The 14,839-nt window shown below is 37.6% G+C and overlaps 1 long non-coding RNA gene across 3 annotated transcripts in view; it reads right to left on the minus strand.

The window, feature by feature from the left end:
• Positions 1-9,696, minus strand: part of LOC116665320 — a 31,429-nt gene extending 21,733 nt beyond the window's left edge. For all 3 annotated transcript variants that reach the window (XR_004321884.1, XR_004321886.1, XR_004321885.1), the window contains exons 1-2: positions 9,403-9,696; positions 323-456 (exon numbers count right to left, since the gene is read on the minus strand). This is a non-coding gene — a long non-coding RNA (uncharacterized LOC116665320). The remainder of the gene's footprint in view (positions 1-322; positions 457-9,402) is intronic.
• Between the last annotated feature and the right edge of the window lie 5,143 nt (positions 9,697-14,839).

Here is a 14,839-nt window from a genome sequence, read left to right on the forward strand (position 1 = left end):
TTCTTTAGGAAATGCTTATTTTAGGTTCTATTCTTAGATGGTAATTTTATGTATTCAGTCAGATTTGTTTACAGTTTTTATAAACAACATTTATTGGAGAATGCAAGAAGCACCAGAAGAGAAAGTTTTTAACTCTCTCAAACATAGTAAAATGATCAAACGTTTGGAATAGAAGCAAATTGTAAAAATGTGTCTTAACTGAGACACTTTGCCTTAAGGAACCAAGCCCTTGTGTTTGATGATTCTTCCATAAACCTGAGTTTATTTTTAAAAATCGATCTTTTTAATGTAAGAAAGTTGATGGAGAAAGAATTCCACTTACGAGTTTTTCCACTAGACACTATAAAACTCCATCACAGCACCTTGCATTTTTGGCATCTGCAGTTGAACCCCACAGTTGAGTGTTGCCAGATCTTATTTTGAGAAATGGTGTTCCGTCTCTAGGATGCAAATTACCTGGATGAAAATTCAAATCAAAGAGAAAATTCTGCTTGGTCCTAGCTGCTCCATTTGAATTGAATAGTGAGAAGGCCGAAACTTCAATGGCATATGAAGAAAAGTAAGGGGAAAAAGGAATAGGCTAGAGGACAAAGAGAAAGCAAAGAAAGCTAGTTTTGATTTGGAAAGACAGATCCCATTCCAGGCTTCTTAGCACCGTTTCACCCAAGTGGTGTTGCCTTTCCCCCAAATCCAGGGGCAGTTGTTCTACAGGGTAGCCTGTGCATGTTCACCCTTGTTGGAAATATTTACATTAGCTGATTAATTTTTTAATTTTTTCTTTAGACAGCAAGTGATGTTTTAATGCCTTTTTCTTTGCTGAAGAAATTAAGACTGCTACATATTAATAAAGAATAGGTGTTTGGATATTTGTTTAAAAGATACCAGAATCAAACTTTGATTAACTTGAAAAATGTGGGTAGGAAAACTTTTTAGAGAGCTCGATCATCATTGATGAGTCATAATTTGATAAAAGCTGGTGACTTTTCTGTTTCCTGACACAATTCTTATAATGCAAAATTATTCTTTTCTGTTTTCCATTTTATTTGTAGATTCTGTACCTACCTAAACTCTCATTTTACATTGGTTTACATTAAAACTCTAATGAACAATGTATTCACTTTACTGAACAACAGAGTCAATCTGGAAAGTAAAAGCATTCATGGAGAACTCTTTTTACATAAATAAGGGGCTGATTTGGAATTCAGTTTTATATATGCTTTATCTTTCTAAAGACAACAGTTCAAAAGTAGCATTAAAATCAGCAGGAGAAGAGAAGAGTTACAAACTAAGGAATTCTAAATAATTCATGGATGTGCATGGAAATAATGTTTCAAAACTGAAGTCAGAAGCAGCTGCTGGGGGAAAATGTTTTTTTTTTAAAGTCACAGTCAACAAGAGTCATATTATTTCAGGTTAGCTCACACCATTGTGTGCATTTACAATGCAACATTTGTATGCCTCCATTGGTTTGGGAAAGAAAATTTAGAAGACTTAAAACACACAAACAGCAAATATAAAGAATCCTTTCTAGTTCTCGCAGACAGTATGACTCAGTAGTAAGACATCGTTCTGCTTGCAGAATCTACTCTAAAACGTGATTCTATACTTTTCAAAGTAAATCCAAACCCCGAGTCTTAGGCCAGAGAGTTCCTTATTCACAAAATAAGTACAGAAATAAGACAAGTTATTGTCTTCTGATCTTTCCCTTTGTTTGTTTCTCAGGTGCCCCTTACTCTGACATAGGTTTAGGATGAAGTTCACTGCAGACACCTGAGACTAAGTGAAAAACCACTCATTACCCAGGTGGGTCATTCACAATTCTAAAATTGAACAATGAGGTAGAGGCAAGTTACTTATTATTCATAGTCTCTAGGTTAGAAGTGTGAATGTAGTAACGGAAAAAAGAAAGGAGTCAAAACTAAGGGTGAATATTCAAGCACAACAGCATATTCTTCAAGACCTCATTTGGAAAGGCGATAACTGATAATTATTTAAGTGGCACCAGTCTTCTTCAGTATATTTAAAAGGGTTTTACTCCATCCTCCTTTTCACAGTAAAAACTGTTGTTCTAGCTCCCTGGACTGACATTAAGATAATACTTATACGTATGTTTATTGGACTTGAGCATTAGATAAATCTAAATTACCCTAACATCTCAAATAAAATAATGTATCATAATTAGCTAAATGCTTTATGGAAATAACTCAGTAATACCATAGAATAAACAATACATTCTGGAAAGTAACTTTTAGTTAATATTTTAAGGTTATTTATATTAAATATTTTTCTTGAGTGATGTAATTAATTGGGGGGGGGGAAGCAAGCACTGTTCATCTTTAACATTCAGGAAAGAGCTAGATTATCTCAGGTAATTCAATAAAAATTTCCAAATTTGTAAGTCAGTCTCTCTTCCTACCAAAGTATATGTTTGACCCTTTTAAACCATGAGGTTGTAAACAGTGTATTTTGAGGTTTTTTTTTTAAGTACTGAACAGACTAAAATAATATTGTTGAATGCTAAATGAAATTATTATATTTTAAGTATTATTTCTAATCAAGGTTTAGAGTTCTTAATCCATATCACTAGTTAATAAGTTAATACTCAAATATTAGTCTTATTTTAGCCTGGATCTATGTATGTGAAGTATTTAAGTCAGAATGAACTCTTTAAATGCACACCTCAAGTTGCAAGTTTCTTTCCTTTCCTTTTAATGATCAAATATATTGTTTCCTGCTTTACTTATTATTAGTTCTGATACCCCCAAAACCCCTCTGGTCAGTGGATTCAAATCAAAGCCAAACATTTCATCTGATCTGATCTCCATTAATCCAGGGAAGATTAATCCTGTAAACAACACCAACCGTCTCAGCCCCCTCAAGCTGTAGTTCACAAACAAAAGCCGAAATATACCACGTGACTTGGCGGTAGCAGCATGATGACTTGGAGGGATGTTGCTTGATCCCAACTCCATTAAGTGCTTCACACTTCCATTTTGACCATCTTGTTATTGACTTTTCTGCATCCGTTAGCCTATTTGGATGATGTGGGGGTTTTTTGTTTTTTGTTTTCAATTTTTCTTTTCACCATGTCCAGATTCTCTGATCTTCCGATCTTCCGTGTTTTTCAGTCCTGGAGACGTTCGCTCAGCTCTCTCTTTGGCAGTTTATTGAGAAAATGTGACATAAATGGGATCTAGAGATGCTGTTTCTCGTATGTTTACTCTCATATGAGAAAACTCACTGCCATTTGCATATAGGTCAGGAAGAGCAAGGAGGTTTCCCCTCCTTAACTAGCTTTCATGTCTCAGCAGTAGCTACCTGGTGCCTTCTGCGAGAAGGTCTCAGTCAGGCTCGAAGAGGAAGTATGCTGTGATTGAGGTGGAGATGTCAACTTTTGTCTGCAAAAGTGAAAAGTCTGCCATCCAGATATAGGGGCAAAGATCACAAACGATCAGCCACACTTTACCAAAAAATTCAAAAATGATTGAGTTATTTATATGCTAATTTCAGCTTATCTCTGGCTTGGTCTGAGAAAAAGAAATATGTAAAAATAGACAACCTAAAAATACATATATATATAGAGAGAAAATGAATGTTGCCTTTCCTATTAGCACTTTAATGAAAATTGGTTGACAACTGGTGATGGCTTTAGCTTGGACTCAGCTCTCAGCAGTGAGCTTGCAGTTTCTATAGACAGAAGAGCGGAGGTGGGGGGTAGGGTTACATACAAAAAAAAAAAAGAGTTACTCAGTCAAACATTTGGCTTCAAAAAGAATTATCTATTGGCTGAAAACAAATGTGAAAGCGTTTCAAGGAAACATCTAAATATTCTAAAAGCTAATTATGACTGGGCACTCTTCTGGGAAATTGAAGACTTTTTCAACTTTAATTTTCTGTCTGGTTAAGTTCAAATGGGGAAACTATCAATTGTCTCAGTCTCAGAAGTAGACTTACCTACTTTTTTCCCCTAAGGTAAGTCGTAAGAAATAATTCAAATATTGTGATTAGATTTAATGGTCTGACTGGCCTTGAACTGCTGCATTTCTTTTTCTTTGGAGGTGTAGTCCCAATAGGTTTATTATTATTGTTATTGTTACTATTTCTATTTTTTACTTGTGTTCATGAAGCAAAGAAGAGGCAGGTCCTTTTTCCCATAAAGAAAGATGTAAATTTTGAATTATGTCTTTATAAATTCTCTCCCAAGCATTCAGTCACCATTTCTCACCAATAGCATATGTGCAGCCCACAAATGTGTCTGATTATTGGGCATCAATTTCACCCTTACCAAATAAAGTAGTATGACTTTATTATTTACATGATTCTTAAAATATGCAGGCCACTGACCACACAAATAAACATGTGCCTTTGGATCAGTAGAAGGCCTGGTGTTTATGAACAGGGTTCTTTGTATTTTTAACAATATCTGGCACATTTAACCAAAACGCTTTACTGAAACATGGAGCCTGGATAATTGTGTGTTTTGTGATCTATGCTGGGCAGGGGCCCCAACCTCTGCTCTTTAGGCAGACAGGAGTACAAAAATCTGTTATTGCAGTTTGACATTTTCTTTGCCTGATTAGGTCAGTTGGTAAATCTCCACTTTGCAGTTCTTCGAAGCCCAGATTTCCTGTTACAAAGCAATGTGGTTCTGATTATAGCCTTATTGAAGTCCAGACAGAGCATCTACATTCTGCTAACAGTTCTCCTTCTCATTTTCCATGTTAATGTGAGCAGCTTACTGACCCTACCTTCCTCTTCTCTGCCTGCAATGGCTGGGGAGATGGAGAATCCAAGGGGTCGTAGTGGGGTGGGGGGAAGGCAAGAGTAAGTATTATCCACATGACCAGTTCCGGTACAAGGCTCTTAAGTTGGAGAAGAGAATCATAATGAATTGAACTCAAAGAGAAAGCGTTTCTCTGGTGTAGAGCTGTGGTTTATCTGGTTTGTGCTTTAATTCTGACTGTTGCCAAGTTCATTTGATGCGACAATTATCACTATCTTTCCAAGGAACTTTGCCAAAGGTTTCTAAATGTAGCATAAAACCCCCCAGTCCTACCCAACATCACATGCTGAATCTGGTCTCTGGCACTGTTTTTGCTCACCTGACTTACGTAGCTTCTTATATAAACTCATGTAAGCGTCTTACATAAGCTTACGTAAGCCTATAAGTTCACTTACAGAGCTTCCTAACTCCCCTCCTTCCTTTCATTCTTGCTCTCCCACAATCCATCCTCACAGAGGAGCCTGAATTTTCTCTAAAAAAGGAATGGAAAGAAGATCTTTTCTTTTTCCTGCTAGAATCCTCCAGTGACTTTTCATTGCATGCTGATCAGCATCCAAACTCCTTTTGGTGACATCAAAAACCTGACATAATCTAGGCTCACTAGATTCCCTGACCTCCGTTCCTACCACTTTCCCCTTTGCTCACTGTATTTTATACCTGATGGCTTTCTTCCTGGCTCTGCCTTGAAAACCTTCAGCTGGCTGTTCCCTCTTTTTCTGCCTCATCGCACTACTGTGACTTCTCAGTCACCCTTTGGATCTCAGCTGACCCATCATGCCACCAACTCAAACAACTCTTCCCTGGACCACCTTATCTAAAGAATCCTTTGGCGGTTTCTCCTTCAACGACCTAATTTTATTTCCTTCTCAGCACTCATTACTCTCTAATATTGTCAGTTACTTCATTGGCTTACTTGTTTATTTTTTATCTTCCTGTACAGGAACGTGTGCTACCTGACGAAGGAAGGGGACGTTATCTTATTCTTAGTGAGCCATTGCCTGGCCTGCTAGAGCCTCTTGGTACATTTTTGTTGGATGGATAGATGAAAAACCAAATCTTTGAATTTACTTAAGTCCACTAGCCAGAAAAATAGCTCAGAACTGGTCTTAATCTACTACAATGAACTCAGGGCCGATTAATTTTCATTCCCTTGTTTCTACAGTTACCTTAATTCTTGCCAGAGCCCGACATTCATTAAGTTTCTGTTACCCGACATACATTTAGTTTCTATTAGTGCCGAGAGGGAGAGAGAGAGAGAGAGAGAGAGAGAGAGAGAGAGAGAGAACCCAACACACGCTAGGTCCTTCGTGAATGTTAGTGGAATTGGAATCTGATATTTTATTTTAACTAGGTTAAGCAACCTCATACTTGCCGTATAACTTATTAGCTCTACTAAAAAAGCCAAGTTTCCCCCCAAATTAGTGATATCACTTCCGCTGTTTTAATGTCAGCAAGGTACATCGCCACAGTTTCTGAAACGCGAAAGCTAAGCAAGTTGAGGAATAAAAATAATAGTTGGAGTTTTTCTGGGAACATTTTTCAAAGAGGTTTTATATATTACCGTATCTGCTCACATAGAATTTCTTTAAGGAAGTGTTCCTACATCCCCTTTTTCAGACAAGATTAATGTTAGGTGACTCACCCAAGCCCAGCGAGCCCGTAGAAAAGGAAGTACTGGTGCTTCTAATCCCCTGCCCCACCCTCCGCCCCGCCCGCTTCATCTCCCCTGCCTCTGCCTTCCTGCCCGTTTGCTGTTTGAATGTCTTTGTTTCATTCCTTCTGGATTTTTTTTTAAAGTTCAAACTTATTTTCTGGTTTTCAGCATATTGTTTAAAAGCATGCACTAACAAAAGGCCTCGGAATGGCAAGAGAGTGGTGTTTGGGGACCAGGAAAGAAAGGGGGTGGGGAGAGACGGTGGTAAGAATCAGCAGATCCTCTGAAGTTCAAGGAACCTCTTTACCAGAGAGGGCAAAGGTCAGGGCATGCTGAAGTAATTCCTTTTCAAAGGCAGCCAGAAGGAGGACTGGAAATGACTAGTGCATTTACCCGTCACCGAGGGCGCTGCTCTCTGCCTTGTGTGGTCCAGACTTCAACGTCCCACTTCTGGGCCATCACAGATGAGGATATTCAAAAGCGCTGGCTATCGAACACAATTTGATTGGCAGCTAAAGACATTTTCAGATGTGATGGATAAAACAGAGGCATTTACTTCCTTTTCTGTGTTCACATCACCAGGACACAATTTTTACATTTTTCTAGGAAGGATAAAATATGTTTTTAAGGGGAGTGGAGTTGTAACTGTCCAATGAGGGTGGCAAAAACGCCTGTTCAGATTTCATAAACGGGGAACCATAAAGTACAAGTGGGCAGTTATTTCAAGGTGATACAAGCCATCCGTGGTCAGCTGGGGCAGGGGTTCCGAACTGGCCCACGGGGCTGCTTTGCCTTGCTCCCACCCCCACAGCCCAGCTCGCAGTTTCCGCAGGGAGAAAATCACAAAACTTTGAAATATTGCTTTTCAAAGGCATCTCATATACTTTTTTCTTGCTTACTTTCTTTTTTTTTTTTTTCTCTCCCATCTAGAAGGATTCAGTGGTAGGAGGAAAATGGGCCTCAAAAGGCTGAGGAAATGCTATGAAGAAAAAAGTGAGCAACTGGGAAAAAGGGCCTCTTTCATGTTAAAAAAAAAAAAAACCCTGCAAAGTTGTGGGGTCCATAGAGTGCAAGGGTTACCCTCCTACCTCCTCTACATCATTCATCCTTTCACGGGCAACGTACTGAGCCTGTTTGCCATCTCACATTGAGGCTAATATTTATCTCGTAGTTTGTTTTGAGGTCTAATCTAGTACTAGGTTTATCCAAGATATTCACTAGCCGATCATTTTAGAAGTCATATAATCTGAACTGGGTTGAAAATGCAGAATGGCCGAGTAGCTTATAGGAGGAAACAGTATCCCTTTCTGAGTCTGCAGTCGCTGAGAAGGTAGCATCGTGGGAGAGAGCTTCAGCTACACAAATGCCACATTCAGTAAAAGCCCTTTCAAAAGATACATTTCACTACATTAATGGTAGGTTTAATATGGGCCTGAAAATCAATGAGAATATGATCATATAGAACATCTAGAAAAAATGAAATAGGTTGGATGTCAGGTCACTGGCTTATTCTTGGGTAAAAGGGGTGGGGAGGATTTATTTTCCTCTTAAGAAGCAATCACATTTACATTATGAAGAAAATCAACCTTCTGAATATTTGTTTGGCTGTTTAATTTTCATCTAGCTGTATTCGCAACATATAGACACAAGCTGCAGACTGCCTGGTAGCTCGATGTTATGTATTTTTCTTTCATATTACTCTATTCAGAAAATGTTGATAACCACAGATCATAATTTTTGACTGGTGTCTTCACAGCAAACTTACTATAGGAAGATTGAACTTCAAACTTCTTACAAATTCACCAAACCAACTTTAAAGGTTTTCTAAGAATTTTTTTCTCAATATAGAAGCAGCTTTTTGTGTGTTTACAATTTTATAAGTAACTTGTACAATTGATGAAAAACAACAAACGAAAACAACAGTAGACTCTAAAGTTCTACAGAAGAAAGCAAAAGTCATCTGTGAGTCCATTACCCACAGATAACTGTTATTCGGTATATATAATCCAGACATTTTTCCAGGTAGTCATTCACAGTTTCTCCCTACATGAAATCATACTTTCCTGTTTTCAATCTTATTTTAACTTAAAATACACCAATGGCTTTCAATGTCAATAAATATATATTTGTAGTATTTTTAGTGATTTGCATAAGAGTTCATTTGTCTGGCTATGCTCTATTTAACCAATTCTCCTTTTGAGACAGTTTAAGTTTTTATTTTTCCAATTCTTTTTACTATTAAAACCTGTACTTGTCTGATTGTTTCTGTGGGATTAATTCCTAACAATGAAGTTGCTAGGTCAAAGAAAATTTCACATTTTAAAAGTTTTTGATCTGTATTTCCAAACTGCCCTCAGGAAAGTTGTCCCAACATATGCCCCAGTGTTTGAGTGGCTGGCTGTTCTCTCTCATTAACACTGGACATTAGAATTCTTTTAAATCTGTGCTTATCTAGCAATATAAAAGTATCCCACTTTAATTTGCATTCCTTTTTCTACTGCTAAGCATGAACACTTTTCTCATCTGTTTGTTGACAAGCTAAGATTCTACTTTTGTGAATTGTCTGTTTATATCCTTTGTCTACTCTTCTACTGGTCATTAATCTTTTTTTTTTTTCAGACTGATTCTTAACAGCGCCTCCTATATTGGGACTACTGCTGGTGATTTTGCAAATTCATGATTTTTAAATTCATTTAAAAATTCATGGCATCGAAAATTCCAAGTAAAAAGGGCAAAGTTTGTACGGGCAATGAAGAGCAGGGCACATAAAAAAAAAGAGCTTGGACCTTGAGGAATGTCCAAAGTCTCCCTGGATATTAATTAAAATAGTAGCTAAATTACAACATGAATAGGATTAAGCATAAAAATATATTTCCTTGTAGTTAACATTTTAATGTGTTGGCCATGTTCTAGGAACAAGATGCCAGGATCTTCTTCTGAGGGACTTGGTAAATGAGTTACATACCTTTCGTCCGGCTTGAATAATCCAAAGGGATGGGCCGGATGACTGCTCAAGATGTTCCTCTGCCCAGAGTAATCATTTTCTTCTATTTTCACACTTGAACTTGAGGTTTGTAAAAGCCCTAGCTCATGGCCCTTTTCAGTAAATTTCAACTGATGCTATCTATCTTGTCCTTCCTAAAGGGCTTTAAAAAATTAAGAAATTCTAAATTAAATTTCTAAGTTTAAGAACAAATAGAAATAGGTCTGTCTTTCAATTCTTCCTAATAGCAAAACACATACATAAAGTGTGACTATGAGTCATCTTTCAAAGCTTTAATTTCTTACTGCTCTCTTGTGGCCATTTAAATGAACTGTCCAGATGCTTTTTTTTTTTTTTAACAGATCTATTAATATTAATAGGAAAAATTTTTTTCAAGTCAAGTTGTCAAATTTTGTGCAGCAAATTTAGCATCTTTGACATTTGAACATCAAGGCCATAAAATAATTCTTTATTTTATTATGAAGGACTTAACTGCGATGGGTTTGCAAATAGGAAAGGCCAGCCTCGTCGTGTTTTTTTTTTTTTAGTAAAACTAACTGCATTGTTATTCATGCATGAAGTCATCAAAAGCTGAAGTTTGAAATAATTCTGGCCATTCTGAAGGTAAAATAATGCAGTTCCCAGCTTGTTCCCTTATTGTGGCTTTGGGAATATCAGTAGGGTCTAAATTTAGTTATCATAATATAAAATAGTTATTTTTTAGGGGAAAAAATCATTCAAAGGCTGGTTATATGTTAGAGCACAAATAAGATAAAACTAAGAAATAAAATCATTCTGTTCCATTTTGGCCATATAATACTGCTCATGAGTAGACAGGACCCAGGAATTTCAGTCTAAGCAATTTTAAATCAAAATCAATTGCAATGTTTTATTCTCCCAGGCCTGAGTGTCAGTCATGCAAATTATGATGTTGTTTAACAAACCTCTAATTCATTTGACTTCAATTCCTATGACCACATCTATTCAAACATGGCAAATTTTAAGTATAATTAGTAGGTACTCTGTCTTAATTAGCACATATATACATAGTCATTCGAGGGGCTAATTCTGTAAAATGAGGTCCATGCCTCTCCAGGCATTACGCCACAGAGATAGAATTGAACTCAGATTGTCCAGGGTTAAGTTACTATAAACAACATGTATTGGAGCTGCATCTCTCAACAGTCCTGAGAATACAGTAATAACTGCCCTCCCCAAAGACCTAGCCTCATGGAGCTTATAGCCTAATCTATGAGACAGACATAAGACATGAAGGAATGTAAAACTACAACCATGATCAATCCTGGGAAGAAAAGAAATATGACGAGTTTATCTGGTCAGAAGGGTTAGATGAGATTTTCCTGATAATGTAATGATACAGCCAAGCTGTCAAGATGAATAGGAACTGATGAGGCAAAAAGGAGAGAGCAGAAGGACCAGTGTGTGCAAAGGCCCTGCAGTGCAAGAGAACAAGGAACTTTTAATGAAATGAAATAGCGGTCAATGACTTGGTAGTAAGAATGCAAGAGGAAGTGTGAAAAGATTTAAAGCTGCTGAGATATGGTTTTGTGGGCTCAGTCAAGGAGTTTGTCTTTATTATACAAGTATAAGAAAGACGTCAAGATGCTCTAATCAGATAATGATAAGATGGCCTTGTGTTTGAAAAGAACATTCTGCTTAATGTGTGAGGTCAGAGTAATAAGAAGAGGTCACTTTGAGAGCTTTTGCACTGCTCCAGGTGAAAGGTAACTGTGGCACAGATGGGGTGGAGGAAAGCCTGAATGAAAGGATATAGGAAGTATAATCCCCAAGGCTTAGTGATGGATTGAATATTGGAGGTGAGGGGGAGAGAAGTATTCTGGATGATTCCTTGGTTTCTAGCTTCAGTAACACATTGATTACTGGTTATATTTACTAAGAAGAATACCAGAATACCAGAATACCAGTTTTGGGGCAAAGATTGGGTTTAAGTTGTAGGTGAGATATAGAAGTGGAGGTATTAAGAAAAAAGGTGGATACATCTGTTAAGAATTCAGAGGAAAAGTCTGTTGTGAAAATATATACGTGCATAAACTTGGTATTCTAATGTGTGACTTTTATGAGATTGCTGAGGGAGGGAGAAATGGCATGAATAATCTACTTGTAAGTAAAACGTGAAGAATTTTAACTTGTATTTGTTAAGTGAAAAAAAGAGAAAGACAGTCTGCAAAGGATAGTGAGAAAAATTATTGGAGAGAATAGATACGCCTGTGAAACCATGATGCCACAGAGATTAATGGACGATTGGGATTAAGTCCAAAAAAATGGTTACTATGCTAAGCAACTTAGGCAATAATAAATAATAACTGCTAATGTCTGAAGATTTACTGTGCATCAAAGATTTTCTCAGGGTTTTGCGTATATTAATTCCTTGAATCTCCCACCTGTACTATGGTATAGAAACTGTTATCCCCATTTTATGGATGAAGAAAGTGAAACATAGAGAGGTTAAGTACCTCACTGAGATCACACAAAAAGTAAGTAGAAGAGCTAGCATTCAAAGCAAGGCAGTCTGACTTCAGAGGTCTCTGTTTTGTTTACCACTAAGTTGTTCTGCCTCTTGACAAGTCAAAGATAGAGAAAAAAATTGTCTTTGTCTTGAGTGACATGAAGGTCAATCATAACTTTACTACAAAGGTTAGGTTTGAATGGAAGGAAAGGGCCAGGCCAACAACCACACAGAGGTGAATCGTAGAGTAGGGGGTGGGAGGAGGTTAAGAAATGGACAGTGCATTTAGACACAGCTGGAAAAGCAGCTGTCCAGATTCACGGCCCTGAGAAATGTAGTTTGAATCAGTCCCAAGATAGAGTCTTGCAAGTAGGACTTTTGGAAGCCAGGCAACTATGGAAGACTCCAAAGACTCAGATCATCTCTAATTGGACATAGGAAGCAGTTCTGAAATGCATCAGGCTCTGAGTTCAGTTTTAGAGTGAGATAAAATCATTGGGTTACTTCTGATACTAACATTCTGAGGTTCAAAACTATTTTATTCACCTGATTATCTATCACTCCTACTCCCGGACGACTCAGGCACTTATTACAGTGCTTTATATGTAGCTGGAGAAAGGGGGTTTGCAGGGGAGTCACCCTGGGGTTAGAGGACTTGGAGTGTTTATCCTGTTCTCCACCAGCTGTGACTTTAGACAAATGCAAATCTCCTAGTTCTTCGCTATAAAAGAGGAAGAAACAGTCCCTTCTCAGTATTGTTGGTAGGATTAAGAATAAAAATGCCTTGTTATCTACACAATCTTATACAAATCTTAGCTGCTAATATAATAGACTGTATTGGAGGACGGAAGGAAGGAGAGAGACTCTGGTCTGAAAGTTTCATTAGACAAGAAGAAAGATAAGCCTACTGAAAATGTGGCACACAGTAGATGTTCAGTAACTATTTGTTGGTGGCTTAATTGATTTTTTTCCCATTTAAGAAGGGCTAGAAAGAAAAACGTGCATCCACTGGGGTCAGACAAAGATCACCCTGACCTTTGCTTGAACACCATTCCCGTGAGCGCACTGGCCAACAGAAGGGGAGTTTCACGTTAGCAGTAGTGATAGAACAGGCATTTAAAATAAATATTGTTGATTGATTGATTGAACTGGGCATATCATCAACATTGCAGCACAAAGCATTGCGACAAGTGATCCTGGGAGATTTGAGAGGAACAAGCTTGCCAGCCCTCCAGCCGGCAGACATTTCCTGAAGAGTCGCACTGCAGTGCCCCCGATGGACTGCCCACCAGTGCCAATTAAATGTAGTTGGCAGTTAAACTTTCAGGGTGGCAGAAAATGATCTTTAGGACAGCTTCGGATTCACTGGGGGCGTAGTCATTTCTACAGAGCTACATTTTCACTCAGAATTTAAACAAGAGGTGGAAGATGGAAGACAGCCAATTGATGTCTGCGTGGACTAGAGATTTTTCCTCCGGAGCAAGTATGAGAATGTTAAAGTTTTTAGAAAGGGTGAGACTTTCGGCTATTTCAGCCATCACACAGTGTCCTCTGGAAGTTTTTCTTCAAGTATTTTAAAATATCATTTTTTTAAGTATTGACTTTTCAAATGAATAAAACAAGCAAACAAGAACAACCAAACTAACCAACACAACAAATGAACCAAAGGGAAGAATAATGCAATTAAGAAAAGTAGCTGTCTTTGCTTGAGTCTTTCGGACCTGAGAGTGTTAATGTGAAGCATGCAAAACTAAGGAGAATTTTCTTCATCACATCTCTAGAGGAGTCATCATTCTATGGACTCTTCATCCTAGAACATGCCCAGCTTTCCCTGAGAATGTTCCAGATGTCTCCAAGTGCAAAACCACAGGAAGGCCTGGTAGGATCAGGTCAGGGCAAAACATGGAGTTTCTATGCAATTGTTGACAGAAGTTATTTAAAGGAGGGCTGTCTCTTTTTTTTCTTTCTCTTAGATACACATATGCTGTGTTCGCAGGGGGCTTTAAGATAGTTTATAAATAAAAATGTGCTGTAGTAAATAGCATTAATCTATTCATTCTAACTATACTTGCATTAAAAACACTTAATTATCACTAAATACTTGTGTAGTACTTTTATTCTCATTCCAAACTATTCATATATCCAAATATTAAATGAATATTTAATAAGTATTTTCTGAGCATCTACTACAATCTCAACTCTATTCAATCTCTGAAGATATAACAATGGACAGAATGATTTCTCTCCACAGAGTTTACATTCCTAGTGGGAAAATAGATAATCAAAAGCAATTATGACAGAGTTTTATAAGTGTTATAGAGGGTGAGCATTAGGTCCTATTGGGCAAATAGCAAAAGGTACCTAATCCCAACTCCAAGTGAGAGTCCCGTGACTTCCTGGAAGACACGATAACTCAGCTGCTGTCTGAAGGATGACTAGGGGTGAGTAAAGCAAAAGAATCAAGGTTAAGAAAGTGAGTTCCAGTCAAATGAAATGCCACGTGTAAAAGTCTCAAGACGAGGGAGAGATGATTCATGCAAGGAAGCAGAAGACATTATCTATGACTGGAGTCAAAAGTTCAGGATGAGAAGAGGCAAGATTAAGTAGAAATCAGAAAATGTAAGACCTCTAAGCCATGTTAAGAATTTGGACTTTATTGTAAGGGCAACAGGAAACCATTGAAAAGTTACATTTGTGGTAAGATTAGATTTATATTTTAGGAAGGTCACTTGGACATTACTTAGAGGATACAGGGACCCCTTGCTAGCCACATTATCATTAGTGCAGCTTCTAGTGTCTTAATTCAGGGGTAAAGAGACTAAGATAAATTTTTACATTAATCTCCCACTCTTCAAACTTTTGCTAAACACTATGCCAAATAGGTTCAGAGCATAATGTCCTTCTCTATCTGAATTCTTGCTGTCCAAACTG

Source organism: Camelus ferus, chromosome 1 (genome assembly GCF_009834535.1).
Source record: "Camelus ferus isolate YT-003-E chromosome 1, BCGSAC_Cfer_1.0, whole genome shotgun sequence".
Lineage (NCBI taxonomy): Eukaryota > Metazoa > Chordata > Mammalia > Artiodactyla > Camelidae > Camelus > Camelus ferus.